General features: G+C 43.8%; 2 long non-coding RNA genes across 2 annotated transcripts in view; one reads left to right on the top strand and one right to left on the bottom strand.

Moving 5' to 3' along the window:
• Positions 1 to 709: 709 nt before the first annotated feature.
• Positions 710 to 14,493, bottom strand: part of LOC109310796 — a 26,095-nt gene continuing 12,311 nt past the window's right edge. Inside the window, exons 2-3 of the long non-coding RNA XR_002101323.1 lie at positions 5,533 to 5,683; positions 710 to 1,041 (exon numbers count right to left, since the gene is read on the bottom strand). This is a non-coding gene — a long non-coding RNA (uncharacterized LOC109310796). The remainder of the gene's footprint in view (positions 1,042 to 5,532; positions 5,684 to 14,493) is intronic.
• Positions 13,600 to 14,493, top strand: part of LOC109310797 — a 15,695-nt gene continuing 14,801 nt past the window's right edge. Inside the window, exon 1 of the long non-coding RNA XR_002101324.1 lies at positions 13,600 to 13,707. This is a non-coding gene — a long non-coding RNA (uncharacterized LOC109310797). The remainder of the gene's footprint in view (positions 13,708 to 14,493) is intronic.

Below are 14,493 nucleotides of genomic sequence, written 5' to 3'. Positions count from 1 at the left end.
TGCGAGGAGCGGCGGGCCGAGCTACGCGGGCGCCGGCGCTTTATAGCAGCGAGCGGGGCCGCCCCGCCCCGCCCCGCCCCGCGCGGAGCTCGTCCCCCGGGGCGGGCCAGGCGCACGCCACGATCCTGCTCGCACGGGCGCTTGCACCCGCGTAGGATGTGCAGTCAGGAATAGTAAAACTCCTGTTCAAAACGCTCGGTCATTTTCGAGACAACTCATTGATATAGCACATGCAAAACCCAAGTCACTCAGGGAGTCTAAGCTGACTTTGGGGCTCGCCTTTCTGACAGCTGCTTGCTTGGAAATAAAGAAATGCTTCAACTTCCATGAGCGGTGCTCCCTCCCTCCCTGGGGATTTACAGTGAGCAATATAAAGTAAAGACGACAACGGCTTATTTGCATATTTTTTCAGTGCACAACAGTTTTTCAGCAAATACGATAATTTCGAGCTTCCAATACAATCATTTAAGACCTGACAATGCCGCAGCTCCACAGGTCACAGCCAAACCCTGTGGGGTCTGCTGCCAGGTTCACGCAGTACCAGACCTCGGGGGCCTGCGCCCTCCTCTCGTGCCCTGAGGACGGGAGCACGCACCTGCTGGTCAGACCTGTCTGACCCGTCTCCTGGTCTGACCGAGCCCCTCAGCACATGCCAGGACTGAGCTCTTGGGAGGCTCCACAGTTGCTCGCAGGGGCAGCCGTACCCTCGGCTCGGATATGTTCCAGCCCCGAGAAGATTTCTTCGGTCTCGCTCGATGGGGCAGGGGATTCAGAACAACAAAGGGCATGTGCGAAAGGGCCCAAGCTTTGTGCTTCAAGTAGCTTTCCCCTTCCTGATGAGGAGGGCAAGGCCTTCACAGAGACATGAGGTAAAGAGAAACCCAGACTTGGTGACTCACATCCCCTGAAGGGACCATGTGCATCCAGATGTCTCAGCCATACCTAAAATTCACAGAAAGGATTGAAATACCTGAGAAAGTGCTGGGTCAGGAAGGACAGGCAGACACTGACTGACCATTGCTTAGCACTTGCAATAGCTGGCTGGAAAAGAGATGATAAAATATTTCAAGGAGTAACAAACAAGCTTAGCTTATTGCAGATAAACATTCCTGTCTTGTAGTGCTCCTCTTTTTCCTCCTCCATGGCCTTCAGCATCCCACAATTATAGATGTACTTATCCTTACAACACTCCTGTGAGAGAGAGAGGTGTGATGGCTCCACAGAGGCATCTTGTGGAGGTATTACACAAAAGCAGGGGGGTTCTACAAGGCACAGCGTACAAAAGCAGGGATGGCACAACCATCCTGGCATTTTTAAGTAAGAGTGAGACTTGATCCCCCTGGAAAGGGACAACTTATGTGCCTACCTTCAAAACAAAGTGCAGGGTTGAAAATCCCAGGCTGCTAGAGCTGCCTTCTGCAGTGCTGAGTAAGGTATTTAAATCCCTAGGATGAGGTTTAAGATGCCCCCGCGCTCTCTCAAGGCTGTGGTTGGGTCCCTTGGGGCACCTATGCAGAGGCATGCTGAGTCTGAAGAGTCCAGATGGGCAGGAGCATAAGAGGGACTCAGGGCCGGTTTGGCACCCTAGGCAACCGTACACCTCAGTGCCCCCACTACTTCCAATATAGAGAAAGATAAAGAAGTCTAGCATGAACTTTTACATGTACTTATTTGATATTTGAAATGAACAATAAAACAATAAAAACAAACAAACAGAAGGATTGTTTCACAATTTTCATCATATAAATTGAATGAGATTTACAAAATCAAACTAAAACATTCCTACCTTGAAGCCCATTTCCTGAATTACACGCACAATACATATCTGTTCCCAGAATCAGCGAATTTTGGTCATCTTACTCTTGACGAAATCTTAAATGCAGCTGACAAAATTTAGGGTGCTTTAGATTTAAAAGAGGGTGATTGGAAGGGAGAAAGAAGGTGTATGAAATCAGTGTCATGAGCGGTAAGATGATATAGGAGTAGGGGTTCATCTTTTAGGATGACATTGCCAGCAGTATACTCTTGTCATAAGTCCACTTGAGAGTTGAAATGGTCGGAGTTGCAATTCTAGTGAACTTTCCTCTGAGATCTTTTCAGAGGTCTTTTTCCCTTTACCGAACCAAAAGTCTTAGACCCAAGATGGAGCCCTAGCTGGCCAGGGCTGTTATTTAGAATGATGTTCCTGTTATTTTGTTCTGAATATAATTTGAGGTGCCCCTCAAATTCTGGTGCCAGAGGCAACTGCCTAGTTTGCCTAATGGTTGGACTGGCCCTGGAGGGACTCCAAAGTTTCTCAGCCCTGTCCAAAGATAGTGTTTCTGGGCATGCACAGAAGCCAAACCTTAGGCCCTCAGGGAACTTTACTCATGAGCACTGAAACATCTAATGGGTTAGGTGGGGTTTTGCAATTTGGACTCTACATGTTATTCACCTAAGCCCCACTTTACACACTTAAGACTTTCTGTGGGCTTGGGATCACTTCTTGGCCTTTTGTGGGCTCAGATCAAGTATAGTCCTATGCTTGCCTGGCAAGGGAAACACCATGGTCACTGAGGTGGTCTTCCTAGTCACACCTGTGGAAGACCTTCTCCTGGCACAGGGATAGTACCTGCCAAGGTAATGTATAGTTAACCTCCCACTTAGCCGCTGAAGTAGGAAGGTCTTGGCCTTTATGGAAAGGGGAGACTCCTCCCTAGCTTGCCCCTGTGTCCTTATGTCTGAGGGCAAGCAAAACTCAGGGGCATCCAAACCCCAAGCTTCTGGGCTTGGGCCTGCAAGTAGGATGACCACCAAAGGTTTTGGAAACATCTGAAGCCCCAGATGAGGGTGGAGGATGTTTGCCAGTAGTACGGCTGCTTATGGTTCTGGACTGACTCATGGATTTAGAATTTATTTTGACTAATTTGCTTGGAGTACGAAAAATTTAAATTAAAAAAAAAAAAATTCTGTGGGCCTGGGATAGAGCAAATCATCCAAAAATCACACACTGAGTCTGTGCTATAGTGGGAGTCACAGTCCAAATCTTCATCTAGACCATCCTTCCTCCTCAGTGCTTCACTGAACCTTAACCATACTAGCAAGCATATAATCTCCTTTCCTATCCTGAAAATAAGATCCTAAGCCTCCTTCATCTCACATTGCATTTCACATTCTTGTCATTGGTTTCCATAAACCTGCAATGACTATTCAACAACTCAGATGCTTTCCTTCACCATAGTACCTTGTAATAAGTCTTCAGAGGCAGAATCATACCTAACCATCATTGGCTTAGGCAGTTCCTTCAAGGCAAAAATTGATAGTATGCAGCTGCCTGAGCCTGTCTAATCACCTGCTGTTGACTGCAGCCTCAACCATAGGCCGCCTCCATCCCCTTAGGCAAGGACACAGAAAGAAAACAAAGATAAAGACTGAGTGGACTATTAAGATGGCTTTTGCGAAGAGGGAAATATACCACCACTCCCCCCCACACACACATGTCCAGCAAGACATAAAGAAGCCACTGAACCACAAATAATCAAACGTGCTACCACTTAGCTTCAATTTTTCTTCCCTGGACATGGTCACTGAGAAATTAATAGAGCAACAGAATCCAAGGGCTATACATCTTTATCATTGTCACCATCTGTTCATAGTCAAGTTTCAGTCCAGGATACAGAATGGTCACAACTCTAGAATATGATCTCTTCTTAGGCATGATGAGAGGACAAATAACCATTTTAACATTGTTTGATGTGTTGGTAGCATTTGATACAGTTAACCATTGAGGGCGCTGATAGACATGAAAAAAAACAAAACAGTGTTTTACTAGAAGAGGCAGTGCATTAGTTTGACCCAGCTCTGCAGCATCTGTATAGATCAGGTGCCTCAGCGGGGCTTTTTGGCACTTTTATCTAAAGCTGATTCAATCTATATAGGCATTTGGAAAGCCAGGTCCAACTAACGTGATGCCTTTTCTGGGTGTGCACTGCACTTGATATGCCAAGCTTAAAGTGCCATTTTGGGGGCTTTTTCACATCTGTAAGCAGCCTAAGTGTTCCTGACTCATCTAGGTGATCTAGTAGGTATTATTTCATGGTGCAGATGAAGCACATATTTACTGTGTAACAACTGACTTTCCTCTGTAGTAAAGTGGAGCGGACACAACAGACAGCCCTAAATCACTCAAATCTAGATTAAAGTTGCCTCTTGACAAATGTATAATAGCTTCACTATATGGGAAAATTACTATGAATAATGCCTTGTTGGTCCATTCAGTATAGCCCTTTGCATAATGAAAACTGGTTCCCCTGCCATCTAGTGGCCAGGCCCTTTATTAGCACCAACAATGGGCAGCAAGCTTGAGAAAGCTGGTCAAGAGTCCACTCCTTTCTATGCAGCAAATTTGCTACACAGGAAAATCTGATGTAAATTATGCTGCAGTTTGACTTACATCAGGGGCGTCAAACTTATCCAGCCCACAAGGATGCAAGACCAGTCTTCAGGCCAGATCAGACCCCATGCTGGATCCAGCCCACAGGGTTGGTCCAGTGCAGACACTGCATGCAGTACACACTCTGAATTGGCTATGTGGGCTGCGTGCAGTGCACATGCCAGCTCCAGCCCTATGCCACATGCAGAACATGATGGCCTCGGCCCTGTGTGCAGCACAGCGGTCTTGGGTGCAGTTTACAGACAATGAGTGGGGCCAGCCTGGGGCACATGCTGCATGTGGCACCTGCACCAGACTGGCCCTGCATACTGCCTCTGTCATGCAGGGCTGGTCTATGAGCCTGTTGCAGATCAGCCCCAGAACCAACGTGCAGGACCAGCCTGGTGCTGGTGCCACATGCAGCACACACCCCACTGCAGCCCCACATGCAGCATAGTACAGCACACAATACACAGTACTGGTTTGGGGCGTGCACTGTATGTGGATCTCATGCCACACCAGCCCTGCTTGCTGGATTTGGCATACGGCTCCAGTCTATTGGACTGATCCAAACCAGCCCCAGATCCAGCACACAGGGCTAGAGTCACATGAGTGCATGTAAGTCACTTGCTGCTTGTAGTGTGTGCTGGCTCCAGCCTGGTGCAGCCTAGGATGCACAGGGGTGGGCTGGGGTGAATGCTGCAAATGACGCCCAGGCCAGACAGGTCATGTGTGCTGAAGCCAACATGGACAACCCATCTACAGGCCTGATCCAGAGCGGCCCTGGACCCAGCAAGCAGGTAGCATGCAGCAGCTAGTACTGCGGGCTTTATGATATGACTCCATAGGCTGGATCCAGCCTGCAGGCTGCATTTTTGACACCCTTGACTTACATAATTTATCCAAACTCTCACTCATTCTTTCCCCTTGTGAAATTGCACCAGAATTATTTTAACTCCCTCTTCTCTGGCCTCTCTGGCTCCAACCACTCCTTCCCAAACTATGCAATATACGACAGGTAAATCAGCATTAATGTCTCACTGCTCTGACCATTTGATACAAGCTCCTTGAATCTCTTACTGGTGCTCTTTACATTCCCACATCATATTTGAACTTCTTACCTTTACAGGGCTCCATCAGTGTGCTCTTGCTTGCATCTCAGTTCTTGTTTCCACCTAAAGTCTGTCATCCCTCCTTAGCGTGATGCTCTTTTTGTCTCTTTCTTCCTTGGTCCTTTTTCATGTTGCTTTCATACTTGTCTGACTTTTCTCCCTGCCAAAGCCAAACCTGCATCTTTATTCCACTGAGGAAGAAAATGGGAACTTGCCAAGTAAAGTTCAGAGCCTAATTCTGCACCAGTGCTAGGCACAGTATTAAGCTTGTGTGCAGGTCCTTGAATGATCAGGAGTCAAATAAGAACCTTATTATTTTGATCTTTGGTACAGACAGCAACTTCATTTCTTGCTTTCACATCCCTCTTTCTAACCTTATTTTATTATCTTTTCATAGCTCTCCTATTCTACAGTTTATGTATACTCTACTACCTACAGTAATACCCTACATTATTCTAAGTTTTTTAAATAAAATTCTCCCCAATACCATATACACTGATTTTTTTAATCTTCTTAATGGTCCTTTAATGTCTCCTACTCTGCCTTCTCAGTTGTCACCATTTCCTTTTCTCTCCTTATTTAGATTGTTTGAAGTCCTCTGTGGGTTCCAGAATTAAAAATAGTCTTGTAACATACGAAACAAACTTTTATGGCATAGGAGTGATATGCAGTGGTCAAGATCCTACTGCTAAACTTTACATTATTCAGTGGACTAAGGCTCCATAACCCACCACAACTGCTGTACTCTACAAAAACAGTAAGGCCTTGTCCACATTACAGAGGTCAATTGATTTTATCACTGAAGGCAAAAAAAGAATTAGAACTAAGGAGGTTCATCAGTTGAGACAGTTGTCTTTGACAGCTGACACCTGTCACACCAACTACTCACTCTCAAATCAGCTTATGGCATCCTGAATCTAGATGCAGGGTAAAACCTTATACTAACAATGGCAAGTGTAGACTCAGTGGTACTTTAACTGATACCAAGTAACTGACCAAAGCCCAATCAATTGACTGCACAGACATCAGGACCTATTTTTAACAGACCCTAGGATCTGTGCCAGGGCTCAGAGAAGGCATTTTTAGTGGGGAAAAAAACTCCTCTTATAGAAACTCCTCTGAAAAAGAGATCGATTTCGCTCCCTGTAAGATACGTGAAAGACATCACTTTACAAAGACCTGCCCCAAAAATAGCAGCTTCAGAATGCCCTGTTTGTGTGTCTCATGAAAAGGATGAATGAAATTGCCACATTAGAAGGAAGCTGCATACTAAAGGAAAAATAGTAATACAGTCCTGTTGAATGAGAATTGTTCTTTTTAAATGAGGGTTATCGGGCCTACAGAGGCTGTCAAGAGCACTTTATATATACCAAAAATGCTAGATGACAAGTTTGAAAGGTAAGTGTTATGATTAATTTATATGAGTGAACAAGTTTGTGCTAAAAACAATTGATTTCCCTTCATTCAGGCTTCCCAGCATTCTCTCCTTATTGTCGTCTTTTGCAATTCCGAACTAGTCTTTTAGCAAGGTTTTAAAACGCATTTTAATCACTTCTTATTAGAAAACAAAATTGTATAATAATTTTGCATGGGGTCTTGTGTTAGTTATGTGAGATCAAGACTTTTTCCTTTGAGAAAATAAAATATTTTTGCATTAGCAAAGAAACACAGTGGTTGATTCAGGGGTTTCCAAAAAACTCAGCTCTGAGGCACATCTGAATAAAGCCAAATTTTCAGCAGCCTCACTGTTTACAGTTGGAGACCTGGTCTACCACCCATTACTCAGACAAACCTCCTGGGGACTCACAGAATCAGGACCAATCCAGTTCTCATTAAAGTTAACCAGCATGCTCATTTTCACCACTGCAAGTTGGACTATATTGTAGTGGCAAAGCACAGAACTAATTCAGACCTCCTGTATTCAGATATAAATACTGACTTTCATAGTGAACCTGCAACCATCAGTCATGCCTAAATTTCCCAGTGTATCCATCTGAGTGCCTCAGATATACTCCACTGTGCAAATGCTCAGCACTTTTGAAAACTGGACTACAGCTACTTCTAGCTAGACACTTTAGAAAATGTTGGCCTACATGACTTGCAGGGGCAGGAGGAAGGCACAAGGGAACTGGAACTCCCAGTGCTAACTTTCAGTCCTGAACTATATCCACTCCACCTTAGTTCACTGCACTGATGACTTCAGTGGGAAAGAGATTGGACTTCTAAGTTGTGAAATTCCTATTAGGTAGAATGTAGACTTACATTTTGAATCTTATTTACATATCTCTTTCTTCTTGACTCAGAAAGCTCTGTAAAATTATTCATGTTGATCTGGATCATCCAGTCCTAAAGACAAACCCATAAGCAGCAGCTCTGGTGTAGGGATTACCTTTGGTGACCATTTGCAGAGATCCTGTCCAGATAATTCTGTTAGACATCTCACAAAGAAAAGAGAGTAGAAATCATCTCCAGACATAGCAGATTCTGAGGAAACCCATAGAAGCATCAAAGCCATTTGGATAGTAGCTCTGGGTCTTCAGTTAGCTTTGCTTTCTTGCATCTATTGCCTGTTTTGTGGCAACGCAGGTCTACAAAGGATATTCTCTGATTTAACACAGTATACGGCACTACTAAAATACAACCTTCTTGTAAAGGAGAAAGTAGTAGCTACTTTAATAGTGTACAGACATTCTATGTGACTGTTCAAAGATAAATGAAATACCATATCCAAGATTGTCAAGTATTTCTTCTGCAGCATTGCTAATCACAACTGCCAACAGATGGCAGTACTGCATTGATTATTTGGCATTTGTACATAATATAGGCAGTCCTCCACTTGCAACGTTTTGAGTTACAACCTTTCGCTCTTACAACGTTTATAAATTGACACCCTGTTTCAACTTTATGACGTCAGTTTCGACTTTACAACGCTTGATCCGATGCGACACCACGCCAGCAAACAAGTTCACTGCTTTGCCCATCTTCTTGGAGAACATCTGTCCAAACTTTCTTGGACACTTCCTTTAAGAAAGCAGACAAGACTCTAGAAAACCCTGAAGCCAAGACTCCTGAGAAGACTGCCTGTATAGCATTCTCATATTTGTTCCATGCCTCACAGTTAATTATACAGTAGAATAAATGTAGTGCTCTTTTTAATGCCTTCCCAATCTCATCCACTAGACAAAGAATTAGTATATGAGCAAACAAAGCAAATAAGAAAACCACAAAGGGTAGGACCTTCAGTTTCTCTCAGTGCTGGACTAATTCTGTAACTATTGAAGTTAAAGGTAAAAGTTCCAACAACTTAAGTGGGAAAAGTGTTTTGTGTATAATCAGCACTTTTGAAACTGCCACCCTAAAAATACTAGAGGTGTATTCCAAATCACCAAGTTCAGATTTGTCTTGGATCTTAGTCTGAACTTTTCCAAGGTTTTGGAAATCCTCAGCTGCTAAAGCATCATGTTTCCTGCATGAAGAAATTATTGACTTGGGAAATTGCAACTGCAAATATACCACAGATCAAATCTTTGTTCCACAATTCCACTCTGATCTCAAGAAAGCACAACTCCCATTGTATCAGTGGCATAGTCCATACAAGGGACATTCTCCAAATATTTCCTCCTGCTAACAGCAGTTTAACTGCAAAAAGCAAACAAACAACAGCAAAGACTGGAGGATTAGTGCACACAGGGATTCAGGTAGTCACCAGTGTTTTAGCACCCAATATTTTGACCTATTCAGAGCAGGGTGAGATGACAAGGAGTTTGAAGTGCCAGAGACAAGCATCAGTTTATCTGTACCAGAGCTCCAACACTCTTAACCCTGGTGGTTAATGTTAATGAAGTTAACACTGTTAATGATAACAATAAAAATTAAATTTTGAAAAAAAAATCCTAGTGAAGGCTTATGGAAGTTGTATTTTCTTCCATCACAGCTGGTTTAGCCTATTGTATGTATCACAGTGGGTTTCTCATATTTTATGTATTTCTTTGTTGTATGTTGGAAAGTTGTATTCCAAGTGCTAATCATGTTTTAAAGCACTATGTAACTAAGGCCAATTTATAAACATCCTCAAAACAGCTACAAAGAAATTATGTATGGTCTATCTGGGCTGCTAGGGGACAAAAATCACAGTCTCATGAAATATAGCCACCATTCCAAAAGACTGAAAGGTAGCCAATTTCTTTAATTAAAAAAAGGCACTGAAGGTCATGTGAAGAATTACAAATTAATGAATCTGTGCTTGGAAAAAATCAGTTGAGAAACAATGTTTAAAACAGAATAACAAAATACTTAGAAGATAACAGTGAGATAGGGCTTAATTAGCCAAGGAAGATCACATTTTACTAATCTCCTAGAAAGTATACAAAAATTAGGGAATAAGGAAAACAATTTGACATCATTTATTTAGAGTCTCAAAATGTCTTTGACAAGATCTCATGCAGGAAACTATAAAAGAACTAAGTAGTCATGAGATAATAGGTAAAGTATTGTTAAGGTTAAAAAACTGGCTAGAAAAGAGACAGAAAGCAAAGAGTAGGATTAAATGGCCAATTTTCACTGTGTCAAAAGATTAACAGCAGGTGGTCTCAAGATTTTGTACTAGGTCCTGTGTTGTTTAATACCTCAGAAAAAGGGCGAGTAGTGAATTAACAAAATCTATAGATTGACACAATTATCCATGTTAGTTAGGACCAGTGAAGAATATGAGGAACTTCAGAAAGCCTAACCAAACAAAAGCATGTTTGCAAATAAATGCAGAGTACTGCTAGTTGAAGGGGATTAATTGAACTATGAATAACATTTACAGGATTCTGAAATAACTGTGCTGAGTCAAGAAAAAACCTGGTCAAAGTAGACAGTGTGATTAAAATTTCAGCTATCACCAGAAAAGCAATGTGTTCAGATACTTAAGGAACGGGATGATTAATACAGTAAAAGCTCTGTTATCTGGCATGAGTGGGGAATGGGGGGGTGCCGGTAATCTAAAAATGCTGGTTACATGAGGCAGGGGTTTTCAGCTGGACACAGAGCTGGGGGGGAAATGGGGGCCATATACGGAGTATGGGGTGTGGGAGCGATGGTGGCTGCATATGGAGTGGAGACAGCACAGGGTGGTGGGTGGTGACAGTGGCCACATGACCCACCTGCATCTGGTCAGCCAGCTGGAAATTCTAGTTAGTAGAGCATGCCGGTTACTAAAATGCCAGTTAATGCAGCTTTTACTGTAATATGGAGAACACAATGTCTTTATACACATGCAGGATACAGATTTATCTGAAATACTGTGAAGTCTTTGCCAGCCCATCTCAAAAAAGATAATGCAGAACTACAAGGAGTTCAGAGAAGGATGGGGAATATGGCCAAGGTAATAAAAGAATTCTCACATGAAGAAAGATGGAGAAAACCGAGGTTGTTTCCCTTCTAAGAGAAGCAAACAAAAGGGCACATGAAAAAAGTACATACAATTATAGATTGCATAGAGGAGGAAGACTACAAAACTTTACATTGTTTTAGTCTCCCTGCCTTGCAATACAAAAACAAAGGGACATTTAATAATGTTAAAAAGTGGTAAATTTAAGCCTAAGAAAAATAAATACTTTATTAATGCAGCACGTGGAAAACTGCAGAACTCATGGTCACAGGAAACCATTGAGACTTAAGAATTCCACAAGATTTAAAAAAGTATTATATGGATATGGAGATCAAGCATATCTAGGATTGTTTTAAGTAATCATAGAAATGAAGGGCTGGAAGGAACCTCAAAAGATCAGAGTCCAACCCCCCCTGTTCTGGATAGGAATACTGCTGAGATCAAATGATCCCAGCAAGGTGTCTGTCCAGTCTTCTCTTGAAGACTTCCGAGGTTGGGGACTGCACTACCTCCTTGGGAAGTCTATTCCAGATTCTGGTCAGCCTTACCATAAAGAAGTTCTTCCTTACATTCAACCTGAAACCATCTTCTAACAGTTTACGTCCATTGCTATTTGTCCTCCCATGGGATGCCCTAGTGAATAGCTTTTATCCCAGCTCCTGATATTCACCCCTTACATATATAGATGGCCACCAAGTCCCCCCTCAGTTTTCTCTTTCCCAGGCTGAACAGTCCTAGATCCCTTAGTCCTTCCTCATAAGGTTTGTCCTCCAGGCCCTTAATCATTCTTGTGGTCCTTCTGTGGACCCTTTCAAAATTCTCCACATCTTTTTTTTTTTAAGTGTGTCACCCAGAACTGGACACAGTACTCCAGCTGGGGGCTCACAAGCAGCGAGTAGAGAGGAGTATCACTTCCTTAGCCCTGCTCGCAATGCATTGGCTAATGCATCCCAGTATACTATTAGTTCTGTTGACTACAGCGTTGCATTGGTGGCTCATGTTTATACTGTGATCAACTATAACTCTGAGGTCCCTTTTAGTCATCGTGCTGGCCAGATTTTACTGTAATATAAAGAACACAATGTCTTTATACACATGCAGGATACAGACTTATCTGAAATACTGTGAAGTCTCTGTCAGCCTCCTAACCTACATTCATGTCGCTGGTTACTTCTCCCCAGATGAAGCACTCTGCATTTATCCTTGTTGAACTGCATCTAGTTCCACTCTGCCCGCCTTTCCAGCTTTTCCAGGTCTGCTTGGATCTGCAACCTAGTCTGACCGCTTTTCCCCATAACTAAGTATCACCTGCAAACTTGGCCAGCATGCTCTCCACATCCTCATTTAAATCATTGATCAAGATATTGAACAGCACAGGGCCAAGAACTAAACCCTGAGGAACACCATGGGCTGCCTCCCGCCAAGATGATACAGACCCGTCCACTAACACTGTCTGGGTTTGACCTCAGCCAGTTCCAAACCAACCTAACCATGGACTCTGCCAGCCCACAGTCCCCCAGTTTTTATTTAAGAGCATTATGGGAGGCCATATCAAAGGTCTTTTTAAAATCCAAGTATGTGACATCAACCATGTCTCCCACATCTAAGCTGTTCATTACTTGATCATAGAAGGAGATGAGGTTGGTCAGGCCCAACCTGCCTGCAATGAAACCATGTTGACTATCCTTTAGCACCATGCCTTCTGCCAGCCTCTCACAAATGGAATTCTTGATCATTTTTTCCAAAATTGAGCAGCCTATAGTTTCCCAGATCTTCCCTTCTCCCCTTCTTAAAGATTGGCACCACATTGGCCCTTTTCCAGTCTTCTGGGACCTCTCCCAAGCACCACGAGTCTTCAGATACCTTCACCAACTGTCCTACAATGACTTCAGTCAATTCCCTCAACACTCTTAGGGGTAGTCCATCTGGTCCTGCCTCGAAGACATTCAGCCGCTCTTAGTGCTCTCTCACCAGTTCAAAACTGCCTGTTGGTTGGCAATGCTCCCCCACATCCATCCAGTATCCAACCAGGTGGGCAACCACAACTTGTATGCAGGAACACTGATGGAAAGTATTCATTAAATAGTTCAGCTTTCTCCACGTTTGTTGTCAGCTGTCCCGTCCCATTCTGCAATGGCCCCGCATTTTTCTTGGTCTTCCCCCTGCTCCCTATATACCTCAAAAAGGACTTCTTATTGTCCTTGATTTTGGTTGCCAACCTGATCTCGGTCACCACCTTTGCCTTCCTTATCCTCTCCCTACAAATACAGGCTATAATTGTGTATTCCTCCTTGGTGACTACCCCTTGTTTCCACTCTCCGTAAGCCTCCTTTTTCTTTTTTAAGCACTCCTTGACTCGTCTGGTAAATCAAGAGGGCTTCCTGGCCCCTTTACCACCTTTCCTGGATACAGAAATGGACTGTTTCTGCACTCTGAGAATCACTCCTTTGAAGAACAACCACCCTTCTTGAACTCTCTTCCCCTCCAGTCCCTCTTCCCATAGGTTCTCTCCCACTATTTTCATAAGCTCATTGAAGTCAGTCTTCCTGAAGTCATGCACCTCTGCCCTACGGGCTGACTTCTCCACCCTATGATGGATAGTGAATTCTATCATCTCATGATCACTATCTCCCAGATTACCCTCAATCCTCAGACTGGGGCTAGAACCAGATCCAACAAAGCTTTCCCTCTGGTCAGCCTGTTCACCTTCTGTACTAAATATAGTCCTTTCATGCAGGTAAAAAACCTATGTGACTGGTCAGATCTGTCTGAGTGCTCTTCCCAGCAGATGTCAGGGTAACTGAGGTCATGTGCAACCTCCATTAGCTCTCTGCAAAATTCCAGATCCAGCTCCTCCTCCTGACATAGTGGTCTGTAGTAGATGCCTACCATCAAGTCCCCTTCTCCTCATCCCTCCCATATCTTGACCCACAGGGTCTCAAGTCACCCTTCTCTCAAACCAGTTTGGGTCTCTGAGGAGGCATACCAATTCTTTACAAAGAGAGCTACATCTCCACCCTTCTTCCCTACCTGATCCCTTCTGTGCAGCCTGTAACCCTCTATGCATTCAGTCCAGTCATGCATGGCATCCCACCAGGTCTCCATTATTCCAATGAGATCATATTTCCCATTTGGTAGCAGGAGTGCCAGTTCCTCCTGCTTATTCCCCATACTCCTAGCATTTGTGTATAAAGACTTAAGTCCCCCATTGGTAACCCCCAGTTTCCTACCACCCTGTCATTCCAGCCTCTTGACACCTCCCTGACGGCCCTCTCTATGTCCTTCCTGTTTGACTGTGCCCCGGCTTGCATTCTCATCTGCACACTCATCCCCCAATGCACCTAGTTGAAAGCCCTTTCCAGCAAGCCAGCCATCCTAGTTTCATAGTTTCTAGGGTCAGAAGGGACCTGAGCAGATCATCTAGTCCAACCCCCTGCCATGACAGGAAAGAATACTGGGGTCAAACGACCCCAACAAGATGTTCATCCAACCTCCTCTTAAACACCCCCCAAGGTAGGAGCCTGCACCACTTCTCTTGGAAGCTGGTTCCAGACCCTAGCCGCCCTGACCGTGAAGTAGCGCCTCCTGGTATCTAA

The sequence above is a fragment of the Crocodylus porosus genome, unplaced genomic scaffold (assembly GCF_001723895.1).
Source record: "Crocodylus porosus isolate Cpor-Errol unplaced genomic scaffold, CroPor_comp1, whole genome shotgun sequence".
Taxonomy (NCBI): Eukaryota; Metazoa; Chordata; order Crocodylia; family Crocodylidae; genus Crocodylus; species Crocodylus porosus.
Note: the sequence above shows the minus strand (reverse complement) of the source record. Positions and strands in the feature narration are given on the sequence as shown.